Raw genomic sequence first — 26,068 nt, 5'->3', positions numbered from 1 at the left:
GTCATTTATTGCACAATGCATCAATTTCCATTTATTTCTCCGTAAAAGAAGTATCTTAACGGATATGCCGACCTATCCAGAATTCTTGAATGTTGCAAAATTTATTTATTATGTATATTTAGTTTCTTAGTAACTATAAACTATAAAATAGATTAATGTGATGATATTCAGACCAGTACATTCATTATGATGAATTAACCGCACTATAACAACTTATACGCCATATACAGCTGAACATTTTTACGACCACTCGATTTAAAGTTAAAATACATTGTTCAAAACATTGAAAGTAATAATTTGGGAAAATTGAATTATGCCAATCAATGCAACCATAAATACAAAAATTGTACCACATTGGCGTAAGATTGTTCAATATTTGTGTTCGAAGGATTAAGACTCTCTTGCTCTGTTTACTTTTAAATCATAAATTTTATTTAGTTTTGTAAATAAAATCTAATTATTCGTCTAGCATTCTACACATACACTTAAGCTTTGGAATATTAAGCTATTAATCATGACATAATAAATCTCCCCCATCCTCACACTAAATAATTTAACTGTAGTTGTTGCGCGTTAGCACAACGCCCGGCCTGCAGATAAATAATTTACCAAAAAAACGGCTTTTTTAAGTAATTCAGGATTATTTTATTTTGCCTTTAACAGCACAAAATTTTAGTAGCCGAGAGAGTGAAGAAAAAACTAAAAATTCGTCCGCTTCCACGCAGGTCCGGGCTCAAAAAGAAAGCCCTATTTCGCAGTCCATGCGGTCACCGGCTATCCGTCAAACGCTCGGTCGATCCCTTTCGTTCAGTCCGAACGTTTATCGTCCAGTCCGAGACCTCTAGCGGCCGCTAGCTAAAATACGGACGCTCCTTGTCGATCCTCGAACGATCGCGTCGTCACCATAAGTGACAGTCCACCAGGCGTTTCGACGTCGTCAAACGATAACCCTCGGCGCGACGTTCAGCGATACCAGCTTCACCACTGGCCTCTCCAGCATCGTTCCTTTCGCTGTTTTGATGACGACCCGACGAATGACTCCGTCTTTGGATGGGACTACGCGTTCCACCCTTCCTCTCGGCCAACAGTTTCGCGGGCTGTTTTCGTCCACGATTAAGACAACATCTCCGGTCTCGATAGGCTTGCACGACTCGAACCATTTCGTCCTTCTAACCAGGGTGGGGAGGTAGGTTTTGATCCACTTCTTCCAGAGCTCGTTCATTTTAGCCTGTACAGCTCTCCAGTTTTGTTTCAAGCCTGCTGGCGAATCATCAGGCTTCACCAAGGGCTTCATTCCTGCGGAAGAACCTAACAAAAAATGGTTGGGAGTTAACGGTTCCTCATCCTCACCGTCGACTGGAACGTGTGTAAGTGGCCGAGAATTGAGCATGTTCTCGACTTCGATCAATGCTGCCGACAGGACCGCTTCCGTAGGATGCCTCTCCGTGAGGGTGCGCGACAGCATTCTCTTGACCGATTGGATCATCCTTTCCCATGATCCTCCAAAGTGTGGGGCTGCGGGGGGGTTAAACTTCCACACCGGATCGGGCGATCCGAATTCATTTAAAATCGCCGAATCAACACGTTCCGCAGCTTCCTTTAATTCACGATCGGCGCCCACGAAATTCGTTCCACGATCGGAGACTATTTCGATTGGTGTTCCGCGGCGTGCCATGAAGCTCCGAACTGCCATCAAGCAGTCACTCGTAGACAGGGATTGCACAAGCTCGATGTGGACGGCTCGAACCGTCAAGCACGTGAACAAAACACCCCACCGTTTTTCCGTCTTTCGGCCGTTCACGATTACCATCGGACCGAAATAATCAATGCCCGTATATGAAAAGGGCCTGGAGAATGCAGCAAGACGAGCAGCAGGTAATTCGCACATTTCCGGGGACGCTGGCTTTGCGTATAACAATGTGCATGTTCGGCATTGCAGGCGTACGTGTCTACACACAGATCGGAGAGCCGGTATATCAAAGCGTTGTCTCACTTCGTTCACTACAGTTTCTTGGCTGCCGTGCTTATAACGACGGTGGACATCGTCAACGATTAACTCGGAAACACGATGTCGTCTCGGTAGCAGAATAGGTCGCTTCCTCCCGGGGTCGACGTAACGGCAACGATCGATCCTTCCGCTCAATCTCAGCAAGCCGTCTTCGTCCATATAGGGGCTTCGTTTGAACAACAAACTACTTCTGGGAATCGGACTTTTCCACGACGGTGTTGTTGAGTTTTCCCTCGCCTTCCAGAGTATGGCATATTCATCGGTAAAAGCGTTCCTCTGAACGTCTCGCAGAATTACCGTTTCAGCTCGCTGGATTTCGTCGCGGTTAAGCGGACCTGTCGATGGAGATTTAGTTTTGGTAATAATGTTTACATACCGACACACGTAAGCCATCGTCCTGACCAGCCGCGTCCATCGGGAAAATCTCTCGTAGTCGATGAAAATCGGACGCGCTATGTGGATGCCGACCAGCTTCAGCCTATCCTTTTTCCGCACCTCCTCGGACGTTTCCGATGGTACTCGACGAGGTATGTTCCATTCTGCTTCGGGTAGTTGCAGGAACTCGGGCCCACTAAACCATCGTTCGGAGGCGAGATGATGCTGCAGGTTGGTCCATTTGGTCGCTTCGTCCGCCACATTAAGTTTAGTTGGAAGCCATCGCCAATCGTCGACGTTCGTCGTGTCCAGCACCTCAGCAACCCTATGTGCGACGAAAATCGAGTACTTACGGTGGTCTGCGTTTATCCAGTCTATAACATCAGTCGAGTCTGTCCAGAAGTAGCTTCCACGAATAGTTTCTCGATGAGCACTAGTTATAGACGAGGCTATTCTGCAACCCATCACAGCAGCCTGCAGCTCTAAGCGGGGCACGGAAAGATACTTTAGAGGCGCCACTCTAGCTTTGGATCCAACTAACGACACCTCGATACGTCCATGGCACTCAAAACGGAAGTACGCGACCGCTGCGTAACCATCTGCACCCGCATCAACGAACACGTGTAGCTGTAGAGATGATTCGGTGAGCGACGCCAGCTGTCGGTAGCAACGTGGTATGATGAAACTTTCCAATTCTGGCAGTCGTTCCATCCAGGCGTCCCATTTATGCTGGATCTCTTCCGGAACTTCGTCATCCCAGCCAAGGTGTAGGCGCCAGACTTCCTGAAGAAGTACTTTCAAATAAAAAAGCACGCCTGCGATCAAACCTAACGGGTCGTAGATCGACATCAAAGTCCGCAGCATCTGCCTCTTGGAAGGTGGTTTGTCCTTGCGTGCCAGCTCCAGGTGTCTTACGCGGGATAGTTTAAAGCCGAAACTATCTGTTGTGGTGTCCCACCACATTCCCAGCACCTTCTCTGGCTTTAGACACGGTTCGAAATCCATTTCCTTGAGGGTTGACTCAGTGCCTTTTACCGCTGTCACGACTTTGATGCTATTTGAGAGCCAATTGTGGAGAGAAAATCCAGCATTATTGTGTATTACGCTCACCTGATACGCCAGCTCAATCGCTTCTGGTTCCGTTTCCACACTTGTAAGCATGTCATCCACGTAATGTTCTTCATGGATACAGCGAACTGCACGCGGGTACAGGGAACGATATTTCTCTGCATTCTCGTTCTTTACGAATTGCGCCGTACTTGGAGAACATGCTGCACCGAAGGTCATCCTCAGCATGACAAACTCCTGCGGCTCTGCATTTGTGTTTCCCCATCTCCATAGGAACCGTTGACTGTGGACGTCATCATCGCAAATGCGTACCTGGTGGTACATTTCCCGGATGTCAGCTGCCACCGCGACTCGATATTCACGGAAACGGAATAGCACGGCTTGCAGCGGCGTCAACAGGTCAGGGCCAGTCAGCAGCTTCTTGTTCAGCGAGATACCTCTAACTTCAGCTGCCGCATCCCATACTAACCTAACTTTATTAGGCTTGTTAGGATTTGTCACTGGAAACACTGGAAGATACCATTTCCTAGGGTAGAAGGTTTTCAGCTCATCCTCTCTTATCGGTCTGGCATAGCCCTTTTTCAAGTAGTCCTCTAGTATCGCGTTAATTTTCTCCGCAAGGCTCGTATCTCGGCTCATCTTACGCTCCAGACACTCCATCCTAGATAGAGCCATTTGACGGTTTTCTGGCATGAAAACGTTGTCGCTCCGCCAGAGTAAGCCCGTGGTGTACCGCCCGTCGACGTGTTTTGTGTTGTTTTGCAGAATCGACATCGCACGTTGATCCTCCTTCGACAACAAAGGCTCCTTCGCAGGACCATAACCTTCCACTTCGAAGTACGCTGCCATCATACGATCTGCCCGTGAGGTCTCTCCTTGGCAATCGCATACGTGGTAGCTAGACTCCGGCTGCACAATGGATGTGTCGTTAGCGTTATCCGTGCATTTGCCAAAAATGAGCCATCCCAAACGCGTCTTCGTAGCTGTAGGTTGTCCTGGCTGTCCTTCTATAGTTTTCAAAGGTCTGGTCAATCTGTAATGGTCGATACCGATTAGTAAACGAGGAGAAACAGCCTCATACGAGGCAGCTGGAATCGCCTCCAAATGCTTATATTTCCGCTTCAACTCGTTCACATCGACCGATTGGATAGGGAGCGATAACCGGCTGACTGTACGCACGTCGGCCATCGAAAATGCGGATGCATTTTCTTCAGCACTGGAGACTTGCACCGCTACCCTTTCCGAATCACGTTCATCGCGTCGCTCTCCCGCACTGTACTGCAAACACAACGGGTCAAGAACGCCGCTAACCCCAAGTTGCCTGGCGAGCTCCTGCTCCATCAACGTCACCGTCGACCCCTCGTCTAACAGCGCATGCGTGTAAATTGGACCATTCTCACCGTGCAGCTTTACCGGCACGTAACGCAGCAATGTACCATCGGAGCGCGTTCCATGATGATTTATCTCCACGCGTTCCTCGCTGGTGACACGATGCAACTTCCGGTGATGCTTAGCGACGCATCCTTGGACACCACAGTCGTCACGCTTCGAGCACGGGCCGTAGTGCTTGCCCAAACATCGTTTGCACAACTTCAAGGTGCGCACCTTGTCCCACCTATCAGCAACGCTTAACCGGTTAAACACCCGACACTCCGCGATCGTACCGCACGTATCACTGTTACACAACGCGCACTCTCGATGCCTATTGGGCTGGGGCTGATGCGTCTCCACGTGTTGCGCATGCACTTGTCGCGTTGTCGTCTTCTTCTTCAGCTGCGGAGGAGTTACCGCCATTGCTCCATCCGTCGCCTTCTGAATCCAGGCACCGAACTCGCTCATCGTCACACTTTTTAGCTCCTGACTATGCATGCCCCAGCTCCAGCGCAGATATGCCGGCATACGGTCCACCAGCTCTTGAAGCAGCGCTGCATCGTACAATCTGTCAGAAGTTCCGCTTGCCTTTATAGTTGAACATATTTCAGCAACTAAATCGCCGTATTCGATAAAACTATCGAGCCGCTCAGACTTAATCGGCGGTGATTCGCGAATTTGTTCGAGCAACGTATTCACTAACACATCCGGTCGCCCGTATGATTTTTCAAGCGCGCTCAATATTTCCTCCAGATTGTCAGCGTGCCGGAGACGGCCTTGCACCGTTCGTAGTGCTTTTCCCCGTAACGCTCCTTGCAATCGAAGGATATTTTCGTCTTCGGTAAACCCAAACGTACGAGACGATCTTCGAAAGGTAGACAGAAATATCGGCCATTCCTCGGGATTCCCATTGAATGAAGGGAGTTCATAGCGCACTGCTTGACGGGCTGCTATTTGGCTTTGGCTCAGGTCACCTTCTTCGTTGACCGAAATCCGTTTAGCCGTTGGAAGCAAGGAAGCGATTCCCCGGGCGAAAACGAGGTTCCCTCGCTGCTCTTACTGAGCCGAGCTACTTCCGCATCCTTCTCCCGTATCAAAGCTAACGCTTTCTCCGTCGTGGCTTTAAGAGCCTCCATCTCTCTCTTCAAGCGCGCTATCTCGTCGTCTTTCTTGCCGCTCGCTAGTTTGGTCTTCACTTCGCACTCCGCACACCACCATGCATTTCAATTTTTAGAATGTTGCGCGTTAGCACAACGCCCGGCCTGCAGATAAATAATTTACCAAAAAAACGGCTTTTTTAAGTAATTCAGGATTATTTTATTTTGCCTTTAACAGCACAAAATTTTAGTAGCCGAGAGAGTGAAGAAAAAACTAAAAATTCGTCCGCTTCCACGCAGGTCCGGGATCAAAAAGAAAGCCTTATTTCGCAGTCCATGCGGTCACCGGCTATCCGTCAAACGCTCGGTCGATCCCTTTCGTTCAGTCCGAACGTTTATCGTCCAGTCTGAGACCTCTAGCGGCCGCTAGCTAAAATACGGACGCTCCTTGTCGATCCTCGAACGATCGCGTCGTCACCATAAGTGACAGTCCACCAGGCGTTTCGACGTCGTCAAACGATAACCCTCGGCGCGACGTTCAGCGATACCAGCTTCACCACTGGCCTCTCCAGCATCGTTCCTTTCGCTGTTTTGATGACGACCCGACGAATGACTCCGTCTTTGGATGGGACTACGCGTTCCACCCTTCCTCTCGGCCAACAGTTTCGCGGGCTGTTTTCGTCCACGATTAAGACAACATCTCCGGTCTCGATAGGCTTGCACGACTCGAACCATTTCGTCCTTCTAACCAGGGTGGGGAGGTAGGTTTTGATCCACTTCTTCCAGAGCTCGTTCATTTTAGCCTGTACAGCTCTCCAGTTTTGTTTCAAGCCTGCTGGCGAATCATCAGGCTTCACCAAGGGCTTCATTCCTGCGGAAGAACCTAACAAAAAATGGTTGGGAGTTAACGGTTCCTCATCCTCACCGTCGACTGGAACGTGTGTAAGTGGCCGAGAATTGAGCATGTTCTCGACTTCGATCAATGCTGCCGACAGGACCGCTTCCGTAGGATGCCTCTCCGTGAGGGTGCGCGACAGCATTCTCTTGACCGATTGGATCATCCTTTCCCATGATCCTCCAAAGTGTGGGGCTGCGGGGGGGTTAAACTTCCACACCGGATCGGGCGATCCGAATTCATTTAAAATCGCCGAATCAACACGTTCCGCAGCTTCCTTTAATTCACGATCGGCGCCCACGAAATTCGTTCCACGATCGGAGACTATTTCGATTGGTGTTCCGCGGCGTGCCATGAAGCTCCGAACTGCCATCAAGCAGTCACTCGTAGACAGGGATTGCACAAGCTCGATGTGGACGGCTCGAACCGTCAAGCACGTGAACAAAACACCCCACCGTTTTTCCGTCTTTCGGCCGTTCACGATTACCATCGGACCGAAATAATCAATGCCCGTATATGAAAAGGGCCTGGAGAATGCAGCAAGACGAGCAGCAGGTAATTCGCACATTTCCGGGGACGCTGGCTTTGCGTACAACAATGTGCATGTTCGGCATTGCAGGCGTACGTGTCTACACACAGATCGGAGAGCCGGTATATCAAAGCGTTGTCTCACTTCGTTCACTACAGTTTCTTGGCTGCCGTGCTTATAACGACGGTGGACATCGTCAACGATTAACTCGGAAACACGATGTCGTCTCGGTAGCAGAATAGGTCGCTTCCTCCCGGGGTCGACGTAACGGCAACGATCGATCCTTCCGCTCAATCTCAGCAAGCCGTCCTCGTCCATATAGGGGCTTCGTTTGAACAACAAACTACTTCTGGGAATCGGACTTTTCCACGACGGTGTTGTTGAGTTTTCCCTCGCCTTCCAGAGTATGGCATATTCATCGGTAAAAGCGTTCCTCTGAACGTCTCGCAGAATTACCGTTTCAGCCCGCTGGATTTCGTCGCGGTTAAGCGGACCTGTCGATGGAGATTTAGTTTTGGTAATAATGTTTACATACCGACACACGTAAGCCATCGTCCTGACCAGCCGCGTCCATCGGGAAAATCTCTCGTAGTCGATGAAAATCGGACGCGCTATGTGGATGCCGACCAGCTTCAGCCTATCCTTTTTCCGCACCTCCTCGGACGTTTCCGATGGTACTCGACGAGGTATGTTCCATTCTGCTTCGGGTAGTTGCAGGAACTCGGGCCCACTAAACCATCGTTCGGAGGCGAGATGATGCTGCAGGTTGGTCCATTTGGTCGCTTCGTCCGCCACATTAAGTTTAGTTGGAAGCCATCGCCAATCGTCGACGTTCGTCGTGTCCAGCACCTCAGCAACCCTATGTGCGACGAAAATCGAGTACTTACGGTGGTCTGCGTTTATCCAGTCTATAACATCAGTCGAGTCTGTCCAGAAGTAGCTTCCACGAATAGTTTCTCGATGAGCACTAGTTATAGACGAGGCTATTCTGCAACCCATCACAGCAGCCTGCAGCTCTAAGCGGGGCACGGAAAGATACTTTAGAGGCGCCACTCTAGCTTTGGATCCAACTAACGACACCTCGATACGTCCATGGCACTCAAAACGGAAGTACGCGACCGCTGCGTAACCATCTGCACCCGCATCAACGAACACGTGTAGCTGTAGAGATGATTCGGTGAGCGACGCCAGCTGTCGGTAGCAACGTGGTATGATGAAACTTTCCAATTCTGGCAGTCGTTCCATCCAGGCGTCCCATTTATGCTGGATCTCTTCCGGAACTTCGTCATCCCAGCCAAGGTGTAGGCGCCAGACTTCCTGAAGAAGTACTTTCAAATAAAAAAGCACGCCTGCGATCAAACCTAACGGGTCGTAGATCGACATCAAAGTCCGCAGCATCTGCCTCTTGGAAGGTGGTTTGTCCTTGCGTGCCAGCTCCAGGTGTCTTACGCGGGATAGTTTAAAGCCGAAACTATCTGTTGTGGTGTCCCACCACATTCCCAGCACCTTCTCTGGCTTTAGACACGGTTCGAAATCCATTTCCTTGAGGGTTGACTCAGTGCCTTTTACCGCTGTCACGACTTTGATGCTATTTGAGAGCCAATTGTGGAGAGAAAATCCAGCATTATTGTGTATTACGCTCACCTGATACGCCAGCTCAATCGCTTCTGGTTCCGTTTCCACACTTGTAAGCATGTCATCCACGTAATGTTCTTCATGGATACAGCGAACTGCACGCGGGTACAGGGAACGATATTTCTCTGCATTCTCGTTCTTTACGAATTGCGCCGTACTTGGAGAACATGCTGCACCGAAGGTCATCCTCAGCATGACAAACTCCTGCGGCTCTGCATTTGTGTTTCCCCATCTCCATAGGAACCGTTGACTGTGGACGTCATCATCGCAAATGCGTACCTGGTGGTACATTTCCCGGATGTCAGCTGCCACCGCGACTCGATATTCACGGAAACGGAATAGCACGGCTTGCAGCGGCGTCAACAGGTCAGGGCCAGTCAGCAGCTTCTTGTTCAGCGAGATACCTCTAACTTCAGCTGCCGCATCCCATACTAACCTAACTTTATTAGGCTTGTTAGGATTTGTCACTGGAAACACTGGAAGATACCATTTCCTAGGGTAGAAGGTTTTCAGCTCATCCTCTCTTATCGGTCTGGCATAGCCCTTTTCCAAGTAGTCCTCTAGTATCTCGTTAATTTTCTCCGCAAGGCTCGTATCTCGGCTCATCTTACGCTCCAGACACTCCATCCTAGATAGAGCCATTTGACGGTTTTCCGGCATGAAAACGTTGTCGCTCCGCCAGAGTAAACCCGTGGTGTACCGCCCGTCGACGTGTTTTGTGTTGTTTTGCAAAATCGACATCGCACGTTGATCCTCCTTCGACAACAAAGGCTCCTTCGCAGGACCATAACCTTCCACTTCGAAGTACGCTGCCATCATACGATCTGCCCGTGAGGTCTCTCCTTGGCAATCGCATACGTGGTAGCTAGACTCCGGCTGCACAATGGATGTGTCGTTAGCGTTATCCGTGCATTTGCCAAAAATGAGCCATCCCAAACGCGTCTTCGTAGCTGTAGGTTGTCCTGGCTGTCCTTCTATAGTTTTCAAAGGTCTGGTCAATCTGTAATGGTCGATACCGATTAGTAAACGAGGAGAAACAGCCTCATACGAGGCAGCTGGAATCGCCTCCAAATGCCTATATTTCCGCTTCAACTCGTTCACATCGACCGATTGGATAGGGAACGATAACCGGCTGACTGTACGCACGTCGGCCATCGAAAATGCGGATGCATTTTCTTCAGCACTGGAGACTTGCACCGCTACCCTTTCCGAATCACGTTCATCGCGTCGCTCTCCCGCACTGTACTGCAAACACAACGGGTCAAGAACGCCGCTAACCCCAAGTTGCCTGGCGAGCTCCTGCTCCATCAACGTCACCGTCGACCCCTCGTCTAACAGCGCATGCGTGTAAATTGGACCACTCTCACCGTGCAGCTTTACCGGCACGTAACGCAGCAATGTACCATCGGAGCGCGTTCCATGATGATTTATCTCCACGCGTTCCTCGCTGGTGACACGATGCAACTTCCGGTGATGCTTAGCGACGCATCCTTGGACACCACAGTCGTCACGCTTCGAGCACGGGCCGTAGTGCTTGCCCAAACATCGTTTGCACAACTTCAAGGTGCGCACCTTGTCCCATCTATCAGCAACGCTTAACCGGTTAAACACCCGACACTCCGCGATCGTACCGCACGTATCACTGTTACACAACGCGCACTCTCGATGCCTATTGGGCTGGGGCTGATGCGTCTCCACGTGTTGCGCATGCACTTGTCGCGTTGTCGTCTTCTTCTTCAGCTGCGGAGGAGTTACCGCCATTGCTCCATCCGTCGCCTTCTGAATCCAGGCACCGAACTCGCTCATCGTCACACTTTTCAGCTCCTGACTATGCATGCCCCAGCTCCAGCGCAGATATGCCGGCATACGGTCCACCAGCTCTTGAAGCAGCGCTGCATCGTACAATCTGTCAGAAGTTCCGCTTGCCTTTATAGTTGAACATATTTCAGCAACTAAATCGCCGTATTCGATAAAACTATCGAGCCGCTCAGACTTAATCGGCGGTGATTCGCGAATTTGTTCGAGCAACGTATTCACTAACACATCCGGTCGCCCGTATGATTTTTCAAGCGCGCTCAATATTTCCTCCAGATTGTCAGCGTACCGGAGACGGCCTTGCACCGTTCGTAGTGCTTTTCCCCGTAACGCTCCTTGCAATCGAAGGATATTTTCGTCTTCGGTAAACCCAAACGTACGAGACGATCTTCGAAAGGTAGACAGAAATATCGGCCATTCCTCGGGATTCCCATTGAATGAAGGGAGTTCATAGCGCACTGCTTGACGGGCTGCTATTTGGCTTTGGCTCAGGTCACCTTCTTCGTTGACCGAAATCCGTTTAGCCGTTGAGCAAGGAAGCGATTCCCCGGGCGAAAACGAGGTTCGCTCGCTGCTCTTACTGAGCCGAGCTACTTCCGCATCCTTCTCCCGTATCAAAGCTAACGCTTTCTCCGTCGTGGCTTTAAGAGCCTCCATCTCTCTCTTCAAGCGCGCTATCTCGTCGTCTTTCTTGCCGCTCGCTAGTTTGGTCTTCACTTCGCACTCCGCACACCACCATGCCCTCGTCTCTACCGTTTTATCCACGTGCGCACACTCGTAATGGTACCATTTATCGCAAAAATCGCACTGCAATAACGAATCTACCGAATCCGCCTTATCGCACACCGCACACGTAAAGTCCGCGATCACTGCACTTTCCTCTTGCATTTTTGCACTACACGATTCGGATGCGTTGGCTGTGTATTTGTATGTGCGTGTACCTTACCGAACAGTCCTTTGTTCTCAGCGCTTACCGCGTGGTATAATAGAGCAAGTAGAGAACGAGCCGAATTTGCACAGCTCGTGTGAGAGGAATTTAGAAGAATTATAAGACTGAGTTTTTAAATAGAATTTTAGCTGAATTTTTAGAATGTTGCGCGTTAGCACAACGCCCGGCCTGCAGATAAATAATTTACCAAAAAAACGGCTTTTTTAAGTAATTCAGGATTATTTTATTTTGCCTTTAACAGCACAAAATTTTAGTAGCCGAGAGAGTGAAGAAAAAACTAAAAATTCGTCCGCTTCCACGCAGGTCCGGGATCAAAAAGAAAGCCTTATTTCGCAGTCCATGCGGTCACCGGCTATCCGTCAAACGCTCGGTCGATCCCTTTCGTTCAGTCCGAACGTTTATCGTCCAGTCTGAGACCTCTAGCGGCCGCTAGCTAAAATACGGACGCTCCTTGTCGATCCTCGAACGATCGCGTCGTCACCATAAGTGACAGTAGTTTTAATTAAACCAATCTCCTTCGCCTAGATTATTCATACTCATTTAGAAAAGTAATATATTTGCTACAATCTTCCAGGAAACCGAATTAAAAAATGCCTAGTATTATTATGTATGTTTTCTTATTCGGCGCAACAACGTTGATCGGCCAATGCATCTTTTACTGATGAGCGTGGTGAACTGATTTTACCCGCAGTTAGATTATCAGTTTTATACATGGAGGGATCTCGATCCATACAGGGACTAATCCAATGCCAGGCATATTGTTGGGTCGTGCGGCTAGATGACGCGCAAAGCACTGTGCTTCAATCTTGTTTCTGCTTTAAGGTTATAAAAAATACAGAAAACTACGGTATTTTATACATTTTTCTTTTGTGATTCTTGATGATACTTGATAATAAATCTTATCACTTTTTGAGATAATTCATTATGTGCCCAACATTTAAAATGCACAATCAATTCCCAGTCTTTTCTCAATGCAATCGATAGTATCTCACTAACAGCATGTAAAACATATGTCAATAGATATGTTATCAATCCACTTTTTTCCAAAGAACATGTTCACACAATATGCAACGAACTGTATCCCCCGTGGCAAAATGCACCCTCAAACCTACATAAAAATTCCCTAAACATGGAATATATTTCGCGCCCATTTTCTATCGATAATCGCTTTTCGTGAATGTAACTAAAACGCTTTTTTATGCAACCAAACGTTTCTGAACGGCAAATCGATTTAAATGCTAATATTCAGATCAAGCTGACAACATTCTTTGTCAATCTTTGCATCTATTGTCACCTTCCGGTAGTTTAAATATCGCATTTTCTCATGTTCGCTGTTTGTTAAAGTAATTCAAAAATGTTATCAGTAATATTCATTATTTATAGTCCTTCGACAAGCTACTTTAATAATGCGTGCCGGTGACCCTCGCGTAACTCGGAGTTTTGCTTAAGTCAAGCATAACCTTTTCTAGCCAAAAATTATGTTGATAAATAGTTATTTTTGGTAAAATTTAATACGTTTATTCACTTTGTACATACTTCTTAATACTGAAATGAAAAATATTTGTTTCAATTAAGAGTCTGTATTTGAAAAATTCATTCAATTAATTATATATTTTATTGTTCAATAAAGTTCAAATAAAAAATATGATATTAAAAACGAAATGATGCAAAAATAAAACCTGAGCAGTAACAATACGGACTTTTTAATATTTCCCTCGCCCTTGCAGGTGATAATGTTATCGTCGTCTAATCAGCTCACGACCATACCAAACTATTTAACAATGTGCAGGAGGCAATAAATATCAATGGTCTCGCCATTCCATCGCAATCCCCAAAGCGCTATATGGTAACGATTTTTTATCACCACTCAGCTGATTCCAGCCTCTCCAGCTTTCCGTGAAGGAAATCAGCATTCATCGTTTTACAGCGTCGTAAAATTGTACTCTTGAGACAGTTTGATGTAAATAATGTAGCGAGAAAAAAGGAACCGAACAACATGCAGCTCCGATATGCAATAAGTTCCCGCTGTCTTCTCGCGCAAAGCACGGTTCTCTTTACGCACGCGAGCGCCGCGAAATTGAATGATAGTTTATGCGAGCAGTCGCTATTTCTGGTATGCTCGCGGGATTTGTTTGGTTCACATTCTGGCCAGCCGTTGTGCATTTTCAAGCGTTGCCAGTAACGTTATGCTTGATCTAGCTTTTCGATGCCGTTACAATTTTCTTCATGTTTATGTGGGTTTTGTTTTGCATACTCGGTCTGTGTTTCTATGCATTGTTTTGCTACCAAACCCCCAAACAAAACATAAGCGAATGGTAGCGATATGTCAACCTGGTCAACGAATGACACATACAACACGCAGGCGCCAGGCATAAAACCCAAGCGAAGCATTCTCTGCTCCACAGCTCTGCCAGCAGCATGGTTTGGCGCGTGTCTTCCGGTGTTTCCGCTTCACCAAATGTGTCTTTCATTTGCCGGGAAAATAAAACATGCTCTCGTACCTTACTCACCAATTAGCATCATTAGCAATATTCAACGATCTGTATTGCATTACCGCAATGTAGGGCATGGTAATGAACTTCACTTAACATGCAATCGCTATCGATCTTTCATTGCAGGAGGAAACTAATTTTCAACATGGGATAAAATGATGCACATTCGTGTACGAAAGTAACCATCTTGGTAAGTGTTTTTCACTTTAGGTTAAAATTAAAATCATTACCATTTGTGCACAAAGTTCCAAATAATTTTTCATATTTTATTTTCCAATGAACTCAACACATGAGCGGGGTTGCATTCAGATACTTCAAAATGCTTTGATTACACTCTCACGACACATATATTCTCTTTAGCTCTCCCATGTGATGCGGTAACCATCGCAACGAGTGCCACTTCTCCTTCCGACTACTTTCCGTGTACGATTACATTCTCTTGCATAACTTACAGGGCAGGCGCATGGTCGTTATCACTAACTTGAGGAGCAAATCGTTGTCGATATCGTGAGATAGGACATACGAGAGCATCCTGCTGGGCCTCTTGTTGGCTTCCCAGCACCGGCCATGATGCGTTGAAAAAACCTGGGAGAGTGACTCTCTCTGAGACTTTTCCTCTCGCACAAAAGTATACTATTCTCCTACCCTTTTCTACTTCGCACGTTTTGTGTATTTCTGTCTCTCTTTATACACATCGATATCTACGTCGCACCCTCTTTTTCACAAACACACAGCAACTAAAGATGCTTTGCTCAGTTTGTGTTTGATCTCTGGTGAAAAGTGTACGACATACCGGGAAATTTTCCATCGTTTGGTGTAATTTCAAAAAGTTTTAGCTTTATTTCTTAAATTACAGAGAGTGTTGGTGCGAATTCAGCCAAAATAGAATATAATCGAACAGTTTGTGTAATAATTTTACGTGATTTGGTCCAATCTAATGGGGAAAACCATTATGATAGCCTAGTGTCTCACAATTTTGCTGAGCTGAAAAGACATTCCGAAACATAGCGTAACTTCGTCGTCCTGTTCCGTGTTTCATCAGGCGTCATTTTATATTCTCTTTCTCATTCTTATAAGTTCATTCTTGATTTATTTTCTCACTCTAACTTCTAAAGCAGCGGCATAGCTCTTCGCATGTTGTTGTTACCTTTCCCGGGTATTCAATTCTAACGAGGCCGGATGTGAAGCGATAGTGTATGTTAGGTCAGAGCGTTTAATGTTTTCTGAACTTTGAAACGAACGAACAGACGAAATATAACGAATAAACGAACGTACCGACGAGGCATGTGGGCACCAGTGGCGTTGTTGCCCTACACTAAACAAATTGCATTGCAACTAGGGCTGCCAACCAGCTCCATCGATTCCTGTCGACGTGGATAGTAATCTCCATCGATAAAGGTAGGATCAATTCATTAAATTAGACACGCTGTATCGTTCTACACTGCTGGTTTTAAATTACCTTTGTCAGCGCTTGCCCGTCTGTGCTCAGCAAGACTACTGCTTTATCGATCTGGGCTTAAAACCAGCATACAATGACGACACTAACCACCTCAAACCATCGAGATGAAGAAACCAAATTTACCACCGCTACTACCTTTTCTGTTTTCAAACCCCATATCAAACTTTACTACACAAGTTATATGTGTATGTTCATGCAGGTTTCGGTTTCAAGCCTCTGCTCCGTTATCCTCTGATTCGTTTACCATCAGATAACTTTCTTATTTGTTACTTCCGACGAACGGGTTAACGTCCCTCACACTGATTCGTTAACATTGGTCTTTTTATTTTGGTTCCCTCTATATACAACCTATACAACCAATTCGAATAGCTCTTAGTTACGTCACTGTAACTAAACTGCGAAAAAATAATGTTTTTTTTATTGTTTTTTTTTATGTATGGATTCATTTATTTATTTAATTCAATTAACATTATCACGGGTTCAGTCGTATTTTTAATACATCTTGTATTGACAGTCTTCTGTACTCAGAGTATTTCCTCCCTGTGTATTTATACTTATGGCGGGCATACTCAGTTGAAAGTATATTTAATCATCTGTGTTTGGTCCATTATACATTAGCTTTTACAGTTTACTATTATCAAACACAAGTGTAATGACACGGGTTAAAGCAGATCCATAAGCAACTTATTTGGTTTATTATTTATTTCTTTTTTTTTACATGTGTAGCCTATTTTATCGTTATGATCGTTATTAACTGTTATTTGTGTTGTCATAATCATGCTTTTTTCATGCATAACCATCATAACCATGACCTATTTACAATTAGTTTATAATTTTTGCTTAGTTATGAAAATTAAGTTTTTCTTTGAAGTATCGCTTTTTTACATGCCTAATGCTGCTTAAGGAGTTTTTTTGAAAGGAATAAAAAAGTTTATGGAATGAGCAATTTTTCAAATCAATCAAATCAAAACATCAAAAGGTCTCAGGATGTATGTATTCATGTTAAAGTGAATTTATGTATTGTTTATTTATTACTATAAACAAGAACAGCTTCACATTAGCAGTGGACTTCACTCGTTCTACTCGGTTTGCATACTTTTTAATCAGATTCAAAGCTCTAGAAACACTTTAATTTGTTTTTTTGTTGGACATTCTATAGAACAGATTTGAACAACACTCAACGATATAATTTGTCACAATTCTGTATGTTTATTGGCAGTCAGTAGAAAAAAAATACCATCTCTAGGGTAAAGCAGAGCTCTTCTGTTGCCTTAATGAACATCCGTTATCATTATCGTTAATTTGTTCAGTACAGCAAAAGTGGACTTAGGATTCGCATCGTCTCCATCGACCACGTCTCTGCGTTTGCGTTAATTAGCAAGCCTGTCCAGTGAGCTGAAAATGATTACTTTCTATTTTATCTTTCCTTCCCATAGTCTTAAGGCTTACCGACTTTCAGCAACGAAAGTTTAGGCACGTTCAATAGTTTTCTTTTAAGACGTTCACCATGTAATCGAGAGAATAGAAGAGACAAATATATCTCAATGTACCCGCGGCCATGTTGTGCAACTAAGTGCCTTCTTCGTGTTAGTGGTTTTAGATGCTAATCCACCGTATTTTCATAAGTCTCATTCGCTATGTGCTAATTTATCCACAAAAGTCTGTGGTATCACGAGAAATAGGCTTCTCGAGTCAACTTCTTTTGTAGGTTATATTTACCTCATTTGCACATTCGCACAGAAGAAATAACTTGTGTCTGAAATTGGTTGTTTGGTATGAAAAATGTTCCTCCTAACAGGGAACCTTGATATTCCCAATATCTAAGAGTCGTAATTTGGATATCAAGCTATTCGATATTCTCATCAAATGGTTGCAACTCCCGAATGATAAATAGTTTCCCACTTTGCTTCACCATTTCAAAATTCTCACCAAACTTCTTCGGACACTCGTTAAGGCAGATAGACGAATAGAGAAAGATCGACAGGCATTCGCAAGATTCGTAAAATCCGAATAAGCCCATAAAAACCTCAGAAAGATCTGATCCTACCGTTTGCAATCCATGGTTCTTTATTTTTCCCGGTGTACGTAACATCTTTCAACGAACATCAGCAAATCTTATTCGCAACTTTCTCTCCCACACTTTCGTTTTCGTATTCTGAGGGGTGTTTTTGCACCTCATTTGCGCCTACGTATCGTGCCTGGATTTATGTTTAGCACAAAATTATCATGGTTTGCCGCAAACAGCTATCGCAAGAGTCAGTAAAAATCAGGAGCAAAAGGCAAGAGAGAAGACTGCTTGCTCTTTTTTTGCTTACGAATAACACCATTAAAACGAAACAGTACCGCGAATTTCATCTCGTTTAGCTCTCCAATACAAAAACCTGTAGCATCCGGGATTCATTGGTAAGCTAATGACATCAGACATTTTCGACACAAGATTCCCCTTCAATCAGCCTTAAATTAAGATAATTTGGCTCAATCTGAATATGAATCATTGAGTAGAACATATTTATAGTGCATTTAATTTATCAAATAAGTAAAACTATCTTCCACATGGTAGTAAAGTCAAAAAATGGCTTTAAAAAATCCAAATAACTATTATGTTTTAATTTTTTTATAATATTTCTTGGAAACCAATTATGTTTTATGATACATAGTAACATATTGGTTCAAGCCTAGAATGGACCGTGCCCCCGTAGCAAGGATTGACTATCCGGCTGCGTGGTAAACAATTAAGTCTCAAAAGACTGTATAGGCCGGTATGTCCGCGTAGGAGTTACGCCAAATAGAAGAAGTAAAACATTGGCCTGGTGAGAAAGGCCGCTTTATTCAAACGTATCATGAATGTTCAACAGTGTTCAACCAACAATATGCTGTCATTAAAATACATTCTCAACAAAAACTAAAATTTTACAGACAAGAACCGTCGATTAACCAAACACTCCTTCCTCGGTTTTTGCATGTTCACTCTTTGATGAGTTTGTTTATCAGCAGACGAACAAACATGTTATACCTTCAGCAAACATCGCACCTCAACGGTCCCTGAAATTGAATGATAATGCTATCCATACCATTTGCAAACTACGTGCTAGACTCTAGTAGGGTTTGGTACGGTCACTAGCGAAGCTCGAATGAGTTTGCATTTCGCCTGCCAATCAGATCGGTGTTACCTACAGGACATACGCATCACCTGACACTGTTTAGCGGGACACGATACGAACGCTCCCAAAAATAGGAATCAATTTCACTGCAGCTGTCAATATGCTCAAAGCTCCTGAAGCTTCGGCTTTATCCGACGCCACTCAAATTCCACTCGGTAATCCAGCACTCCAACGACCAAAGATTGGATTTGCCTCGGATGCTTCTTCCCTTTTGTCAGACTACAACAACGAGCAGCGTTTCTTTTTTTCTGCAATGTGGCTCACCATTTCCACCAAACAGTGATGCAGCTCATCCCAGGATAAACGCGACGGAATCAAAGATCTAACAAGCAACCAGCCTCGTCTGCTACTAGCTGATGCAAGAATGGTATTGTGGATGGTGTACAGAAAAAGACACTCACTGCAAAGTGGGTAGCCGTATAAAGGATTCACATGTGCTTCAACTACTGTCGCCTGGGGATGAAGATGGAGTGGATTCTGTGTGTTCAAGATGATAAAAACTTACACTACTATGCTGTGGTTGCATGATCCCATACAGATATGAACAACAAAAACAATCCATATACTCTGGTTTCATGTCCTAACGGTTGCAACTCGTTGAAGAATGATAATGAATAAGTGAATGTTTGGATAGAAATCTTTTGGCAATCCGGTTAGAATTGTTTCATCCCCATGGGATCAGTTAAGGTTTGTTACAACCCAAACGAGGAGCTAAAGCATAGAACATCCATCAGTCAAAATCTCTTGCTGTGTTAATCCTTGATCCTAGCTGTTTGGTGACATGGTTCATAGCTGCTTCATCTTGCCTTCATTCGACCAAACAATGGATTTCATGAAATGCAACTAAGTCCAACCTATTTCCCCGCAAAACCCACAAGCTAACATACAGCTACCATTGTCTCAAGAGTGGCATCTTGCTGATGATGCTCAGAGAAGAGAAAGAGGATGATGAACTCTTGAAGGCATAAATTGATTTTGCAGTCTTGGATAAGGAATTCATGACATTGGGTACTGGTGGTAGACGAAACACTTCACTCAAACACCCAACACTCTTCAAGCGCTCTTATGAATTCAACATAACCATTATGCCCTTTTTAACCAATGTGCAAGTGCTAACTACACTGCACAGCCTTTAAGATTCTTTACATGGCGAGTAATTGTTATTTATTTCTAACTCTTAACTGTGCAAATTGAGGCTCATTCGGTGCACCCCTTTAAACCCCGAAGCTCCCAGCAAGACAGCAAGATTAATAGGTTTTCCACTCGTTCCTTCCTATAGTAAAGCTTGAGCACATTGTTCACTCCCAAACAGAGCAACGAGCGCTTCATAAGCACCTTTCGTAACTCCCGTTAACTGACGTAACTGGGTTGTCAAAATTCAGCTACATAATGCAACGTACACATTTTATTCCCGCTGTTCAAATACAACACATACTTCATTTTACCATTATTCATCCGCTTTACGAAAAAGCCAGCCTTCTGATTAAAAAAAATCATGGGTTGCGTATTTATGGATACGTGTGTATTTGCGTATTTATGGATTTTTTGTTGCTTTTCTGCTATATTTTTCAACCCCGATTGACCATGATACATATAGTATTTCATTTGAATAGTGAATTACGTATATAGTGTAACGTTTTGTTACATGATATCAACCTGCAATAACGGATTTACGGTGTTGGAGGGCCTGAACGGTAACATACACGCTCTCCTTTCACTAAAATATAAATGTGCTTTAAATTGTTGTTTTGTTTAGAGATTTCTTTTGTTATATGTAGAGTAAATGTACCAATTGTGGCTATAGCACTAATTATGGCTATGACGAACCTTATTTTCGCAAAAGTGAATTTGCGTTTTGAAACCACGGATGGATTTTTTATTTCAAATGTGATCATTTCAACACATTTGTACTTCATTAGTTTCGTGCTGACCACTTTCAGTTGTTAAATAGCACTCTTAAAAATGTATTGCCAAGATGTATGGCATCTCTTACCAGTTTGCTAAGAACAGCTTTGAGAATTTGACATTTTGAAGTAACTATCCATAGTTTTTTTTCTTAAAATCAACATTTTAGTGCAAAATTTGAACTATTTAACGACTTCAGATCAAAGTCTAAAATCACTCTATTAAAAATGTGTATTTTCAAGATAATTGGGCAATGGCTACGATACTCCATAAAATATTCAAACAGACCACCCTGAGTTGCGCTTCACTGCGTCTCGTGCTGAAACGGTCGCTGACTTCGGTATAGTTTCCAGGTGTTATGAAGGATTTTCAGGAGATATTAAGTGTGTACTGACACGGAGTTATAATATAATGAGATGGTTAAATTTTAGAAGGAGTAGCCCAATTAATTTTTCAATTAATCGAGCGTGGCTATAAATACAACTAGTGATAGAAAACAGAGTTGTTAAACTATTATTTTGTCGCATTTAATGATTTTTGCATACTTTTTTCGATGCAGTTAACTTATTTTATAAGGTTTGAGTTAAACGAATGTCACAAAATAATATTTGGTGTAAATATTTACAACCTTTGCTTTCAACCATATTTGGTACAGCTATGACGAATTGCTAGGAATACTATAGCCGTTTTTGTTACCTTAAGATGCAATTTATAATCGAAATGTTCTACTATCTCGATAAACACTGAGCCAAAACAAATAATACTCTTGTGTTCTTCGCATTTTAGGCGTAAAGATAAGCAAGCAATTTATTTATGTATTTATAAAAATCACGCTAAAAAGCCAAAACAAATCGATCTAAAATAAGTACAAAATAATGGTATTGGCCAAAAGATTCGACTAGGTGCACGCAAAGTTTACACGTATCAATCGACTATTACAACGTTCCATCGCCAATCATAACGAATCTGATAAGAAAACACACTTTTCTTCCCCTAATTAAATATTGACCTGGACACCGTTCGTTCTATTCGGTTGGAATGTCAGTTTTTTCCTTTAACCTTAATTGGATAAATTCCTCCCTAGCCAACTTACCTATCTCCTATCGAATACTTTAAGAAGCCTTCAAAACTACCAGGTTGTTAGCTCATGCTCTACGAAAGCTTCAACATTATATCAATTATCATCATTATTTTGTCCGGAAGTCCGGAAATGGTTAATGGCACCTGGATGTTGCTTATAGACCATACTACGTGTTGGATTTTGCTTTCCACAGTAACCATCTAGGCAATGTATGAAAGAACAAACGAGAAAAATATCGTTTAATTCGGTGCTCAGAAAAAATATGTACCGTCATATTCCGCCACCGTAGTAGTTGAAGTATGTGTAAGTGATATAAAAATATTTTAGTACACTCATAGCTATAAGTATAACTGCTACAAACATTTTTCTTACATTCATTCATAAGAACATTCCTATAAAACTTTAGTTGAGAGATAAATTCCAAAACAACTTTCCTGAAAGATAACCGTAGCATAGGTGGATAGGTAGCAGTATAGAAGATATAGGCGCAACGTAGTGACACATGATGATTGATTACAGAACGATGGATAAAGGCGTGTTGTCTGGTCACGTTCCGATTAATATATCACGACGTAAGCTCATATTACGACACGAATTGTGAACACTTTTATTCATTTAGTATATACTTTATGAGTTGCAACTATGTATTGAAATGAGTCAAATAATTTATTATTTAACATTAAAAACAAATTGGAAAAGCTGATTTTTTTATGGATTTCTAGACAATATTTTCGTTTTATAAACTATTTCACACTTTAGATAAATACATAAACATACAAAAACACCGAAATACGCAATATACAACACTATAAAATATACGTATGCTCAACATTGTATACGACCTGAAAACTAATCATCACTTTGACGATTGTTTGCAACTCCCTATTTCCTTCAAGCATACATACCTAACACACTGCTTTCCACAGTTCCTCTGTCCCGAAGAGCAGGAAAGCTTCTTGTATTGCATAAAATATTCAAACATAATTTACCCTTTTCACTCAACAGTCACACACAACAGCCCTAAGAAAAACGTATAACGGAAGATATACACCGAAAATATAAGCCTTCACCATGATGCTTTAATTTTAAAAAAATATGTGCAAAGCAGGAAATGAGTTCAAGCTAATTTTTCACATAATGAGCTCAAGTAATTTTTACATAACAAGTATCACTAGTACTTGAAATTGACTCAACTGACAGTGAATTCAAATTTATGTAATTTTTATTTCACAGCAAACAAACTATTCTTATTATTTAGAACAAAAAATATAAATAACAAAGTCACTGCATACCAGAGCACACTATTGTCTAAACCCAACCCAATTTTTCTACCTAATTTACCATACTATATATAACATATGCGTCAGACCTCCGTGTATGTTTGTATTACTCGATTGTACAACATAATCAGCAAATCAGTGAAAGAAATAAAAAGAAACAAACCAAGCATCTGACCATCCCGAGAAAATTTCCCTACTCTACTCTAATTCAATTTTTTCCCGAAATTGACTGAGTAAAAATAAATAAACCTTTACTCACCTGTCCTTCATAGAACGAAACATGAAACAGGAAAGTAAATAATGAAAAACATCACACAACTTCCTCTCGATTGTTCGTTTTCCAGCACGATTCTTGCATTCTGACGCTTCACTCACTTTGCCAAACAACATTCCAAATTCTTCATTCATTTGACACGACGCATAAAAAATAAATATCAATTTATGCCTTTTGCTACATACCTGCCTCATAAGTGTAACAGCAGCTGGCTTCCGTATTTCCTGAAACTGGGAACGAGAAAAATTAATTAATCGAATAATAAAAGCTTTCACGTCGCACACATAACTTTCTGATGTAGCAAGCTTCCTGTAAAAATGATTTGTGGGTGCTTGAAACAGGATGAGAAAGCCTATGTTCTGTGGAGACGCATTTTGTGTGTTAATAACAACAGCACAACGTATCTGTCGTAAAACGTGAAGTAGTAAAAAATGAGCTCATGAAATTAGACAATTCAAATTCATTCCTAAGCCTTATGCTAGCTACAAACAATTATGCTAGCTAATCAATGCTTATTCTTCTTCTTCGATTTGGCGTAAACGTCCTACGCCGGTATGTCCACGTACAGGCTTTCGAGACTTTATTCAGTACCATACAGCCGGATAGTCCATTAGGTGCTTGAACCCATGACGGGCATGTTATTGAGTCGTTCGAGTTGACGACTGTACCACGGCACCGCCCCTGCTTACATGGGCCCCCGCTGCTTAAACAATTTAAACAACACAACTTAAAACGTGTTAAAAATCTTGCTGTAGAAATTTTAAATTTTGATGATGGAAATGAATCATCAGATTTATGTGGATTAATATCTAGCACGCAGTAAATAGCATCGTTTGCATTCGGAACTGACTTGGGAAACCCTGTATGCTTCTGGATAAACGAAACCCGGTCAATGGAGGCGCATGGTGCTTAAATTTGGGGAAGACCTTTGAATAGGTTCAGACAATCCTACGGTTCTAATTTCCAGGTTTCGTGGTATGATATGCCCATAAAATTTGCTAAAATAAAAGCTTACGTTGTAAATCCAAGAACAAAAATCTGGTTGATGTTTTCTTTTTATAACTTAATCGATAAACATTCATAATTACTATTGTCTTTACGAAGGAAAAATTTTCCATTGCCTAAGCAAGTGAGGAATTTCTTTTATGGATTTTTAATTAACTATCACTAGTGGCCTTTTACTAAACAACCAAATATGAAATGCCAAATGAAATGCTATAACCTTTCCATTTTTTTATTTATGGTTAAGGCGTTCCTTTAACAAATAACAAATCGTTTATTTAAGCTAGTAAGAAATTGTTATCATTATTATTATTAAAAGTGCGACGTCTGCAGTTCGACTATCTTGCACATTGTAGCATGGCAATTTTCAAGCTATGAGTTTTACAAATTCTTTCAAGATTGAGCACTGTCTCGTTGGCTTCCGTTTTAATTTTGCTTAATTGTGATGAATTTGTCCGCTGGTCCGCTGTCTCTATTTCGTGTCACCCTTAGAGCATTTGTTATCTCTTCATCTTTTTCATTCGAATTACTTGTCATTGGGCGCTTCTTTAAACCATACTTCCCTGCTATACTTGAATAAATGAAAGAGTCATCTTTCTTTTCCGTGGTTTATTATCATTTAAAATAAATTGAGAATATAAAATTATCATCACTATACGTCAAGGCATCCTGAATAATTTACTTCTTGTACAATCCTTAGATTCAAGCGTTTTTTCCTATTTACAATTGAATAAATACATTTCTGACCTAAATTTTAAATAAAAAATTTAAAAATCTTTCACGTATAATACATATGCTAAAAAAATCTTAATAAGCATTCCTGATGAAGATATATTGTACATTATTATAGAGAAACTGTACAGAATTTTACCTCACTATGTCATTGAACCATTTTTGGGCAATAAATTATTTTCGAAAATATGAATCCTTTGCCATTTCATGCAATTAACAGACATCCTAAATCGTAATACCTCAGAACAGATTCAACATGATATGAGATGTTCTATGTTCGAACTTGTGTTCAGCATAGAAAACTTGGTGCTTCATCGATCGCACTTCTTTAGATTTTCGCATTCTAGATAACCGTTTCTCATGAATATTTCAATTATAGCAGAACATCTACAACAGCGCTTTTTAGAAGCTTATGTTACGCCAAATTGCGCTATGGTAGCATTTCTAAGATTGAGTAACGATCTTGGACAGTAACCTTTTCTGGCATCATTTCCTGAACTGCATGCCTGGAGAGTAATCACATGGAAAAATAATCGCATTCCACTCGGAAGGAAGGTTTACGTTACATAAGCTTATTGGTGGCAAACAAAAAGGATCTCGTTAAATTTTCTGGTAGTGCGCTACCAAGATTGACGGAACATACATCGGAACAAAAAGCAATTTCAGGGCTACAAAATCGGTTATGTGGTCTCACTTACACTCTTTCCAGATTTCGACCTCATGTCAAAGTGAATAAATCACTGCTGTGAACTAAATGCCGAGGCATATTGCTGTAAACCAAGAGAACAGTTTTTGTAAGTTTACGAAAATTGACATACATTTAATGTTTACAGAGTTTTTTTCAGTTATTCCACATGACTTTTAACACGCCAAAAGCTGAGCCTGGCCTGAGTTTGACAGTTATATTTATCATTTTGAAAATTATGAAAAAATGAAAAAA

The 26,068-nt window shown here is 42.7% G+C and overlaps 1 protein-coding gene and 1 long non-coding RNA gene across 6 annotated transcripts in view; one reads left to right on the top strand and one right to left on the bottom strand.

The window, feature by feature from the left end:
- Positions 1-26,068, bottom strand: part of LOC120948309 (uncharacterized) — a 92,914-nt gene that overhangs the window by 11,597 nt on the left and 55,249 nt on the right. Inside the window, exon 2 of the long non-coding RNA XR_005750948.2 lies at positions 23,580-23,624. This is a non-coding gene — a long non-coding RNA (uncharacterized LOC120948309). The remainder of the gene's footprint in view (positions 1-23,579; positions 23,625-26,068) is intronic.
- Positions 1-26,068, top strand: part of LOC120948307 (uncharacterized) — a 71,828-nt gene that overhangs the window by 8,292 nt on the left and 37,468 nt on the right. The window contains exons 1-2 of one of the 5 annotated variants that reach the window (XM_040364489.2): positions 14,959-15,050; positions 15,350-15,632. The gene's annotated coding sequence lies outside the window, so the exon portion shown is untranslated. Of the gene's footprint in view, positions 1-14,360; positions 14,425-14,958; positions 15,051-15,349; positions 15,633-26,068 lie in introns of those variants that run through there. The other 4 variants (XM_040364490.2, XM_049606545.1, XM_040364491.2 and 1 more) reach the window with 4 other exon arrangements.

Source organism: Anopheles coluzzii, chromosome 2 (genome assembly GCF_943734685.1).
Source record: "Anopheles coluzzii chromosome 2, AcolN3, whole genome shotgun sequence".
NCBI classification, from domain to species: Eukaryota; Metazoa; Arthropoda; class Insecta; order Diptera; family Culicidae; genus Anopheles; species Anopheles coluzzii.
The sequence above is the reverse complement of the archived record's forward strand: the minus strand, read 5'-3'. Positions and strand labels throughout refer to the sequence as shown.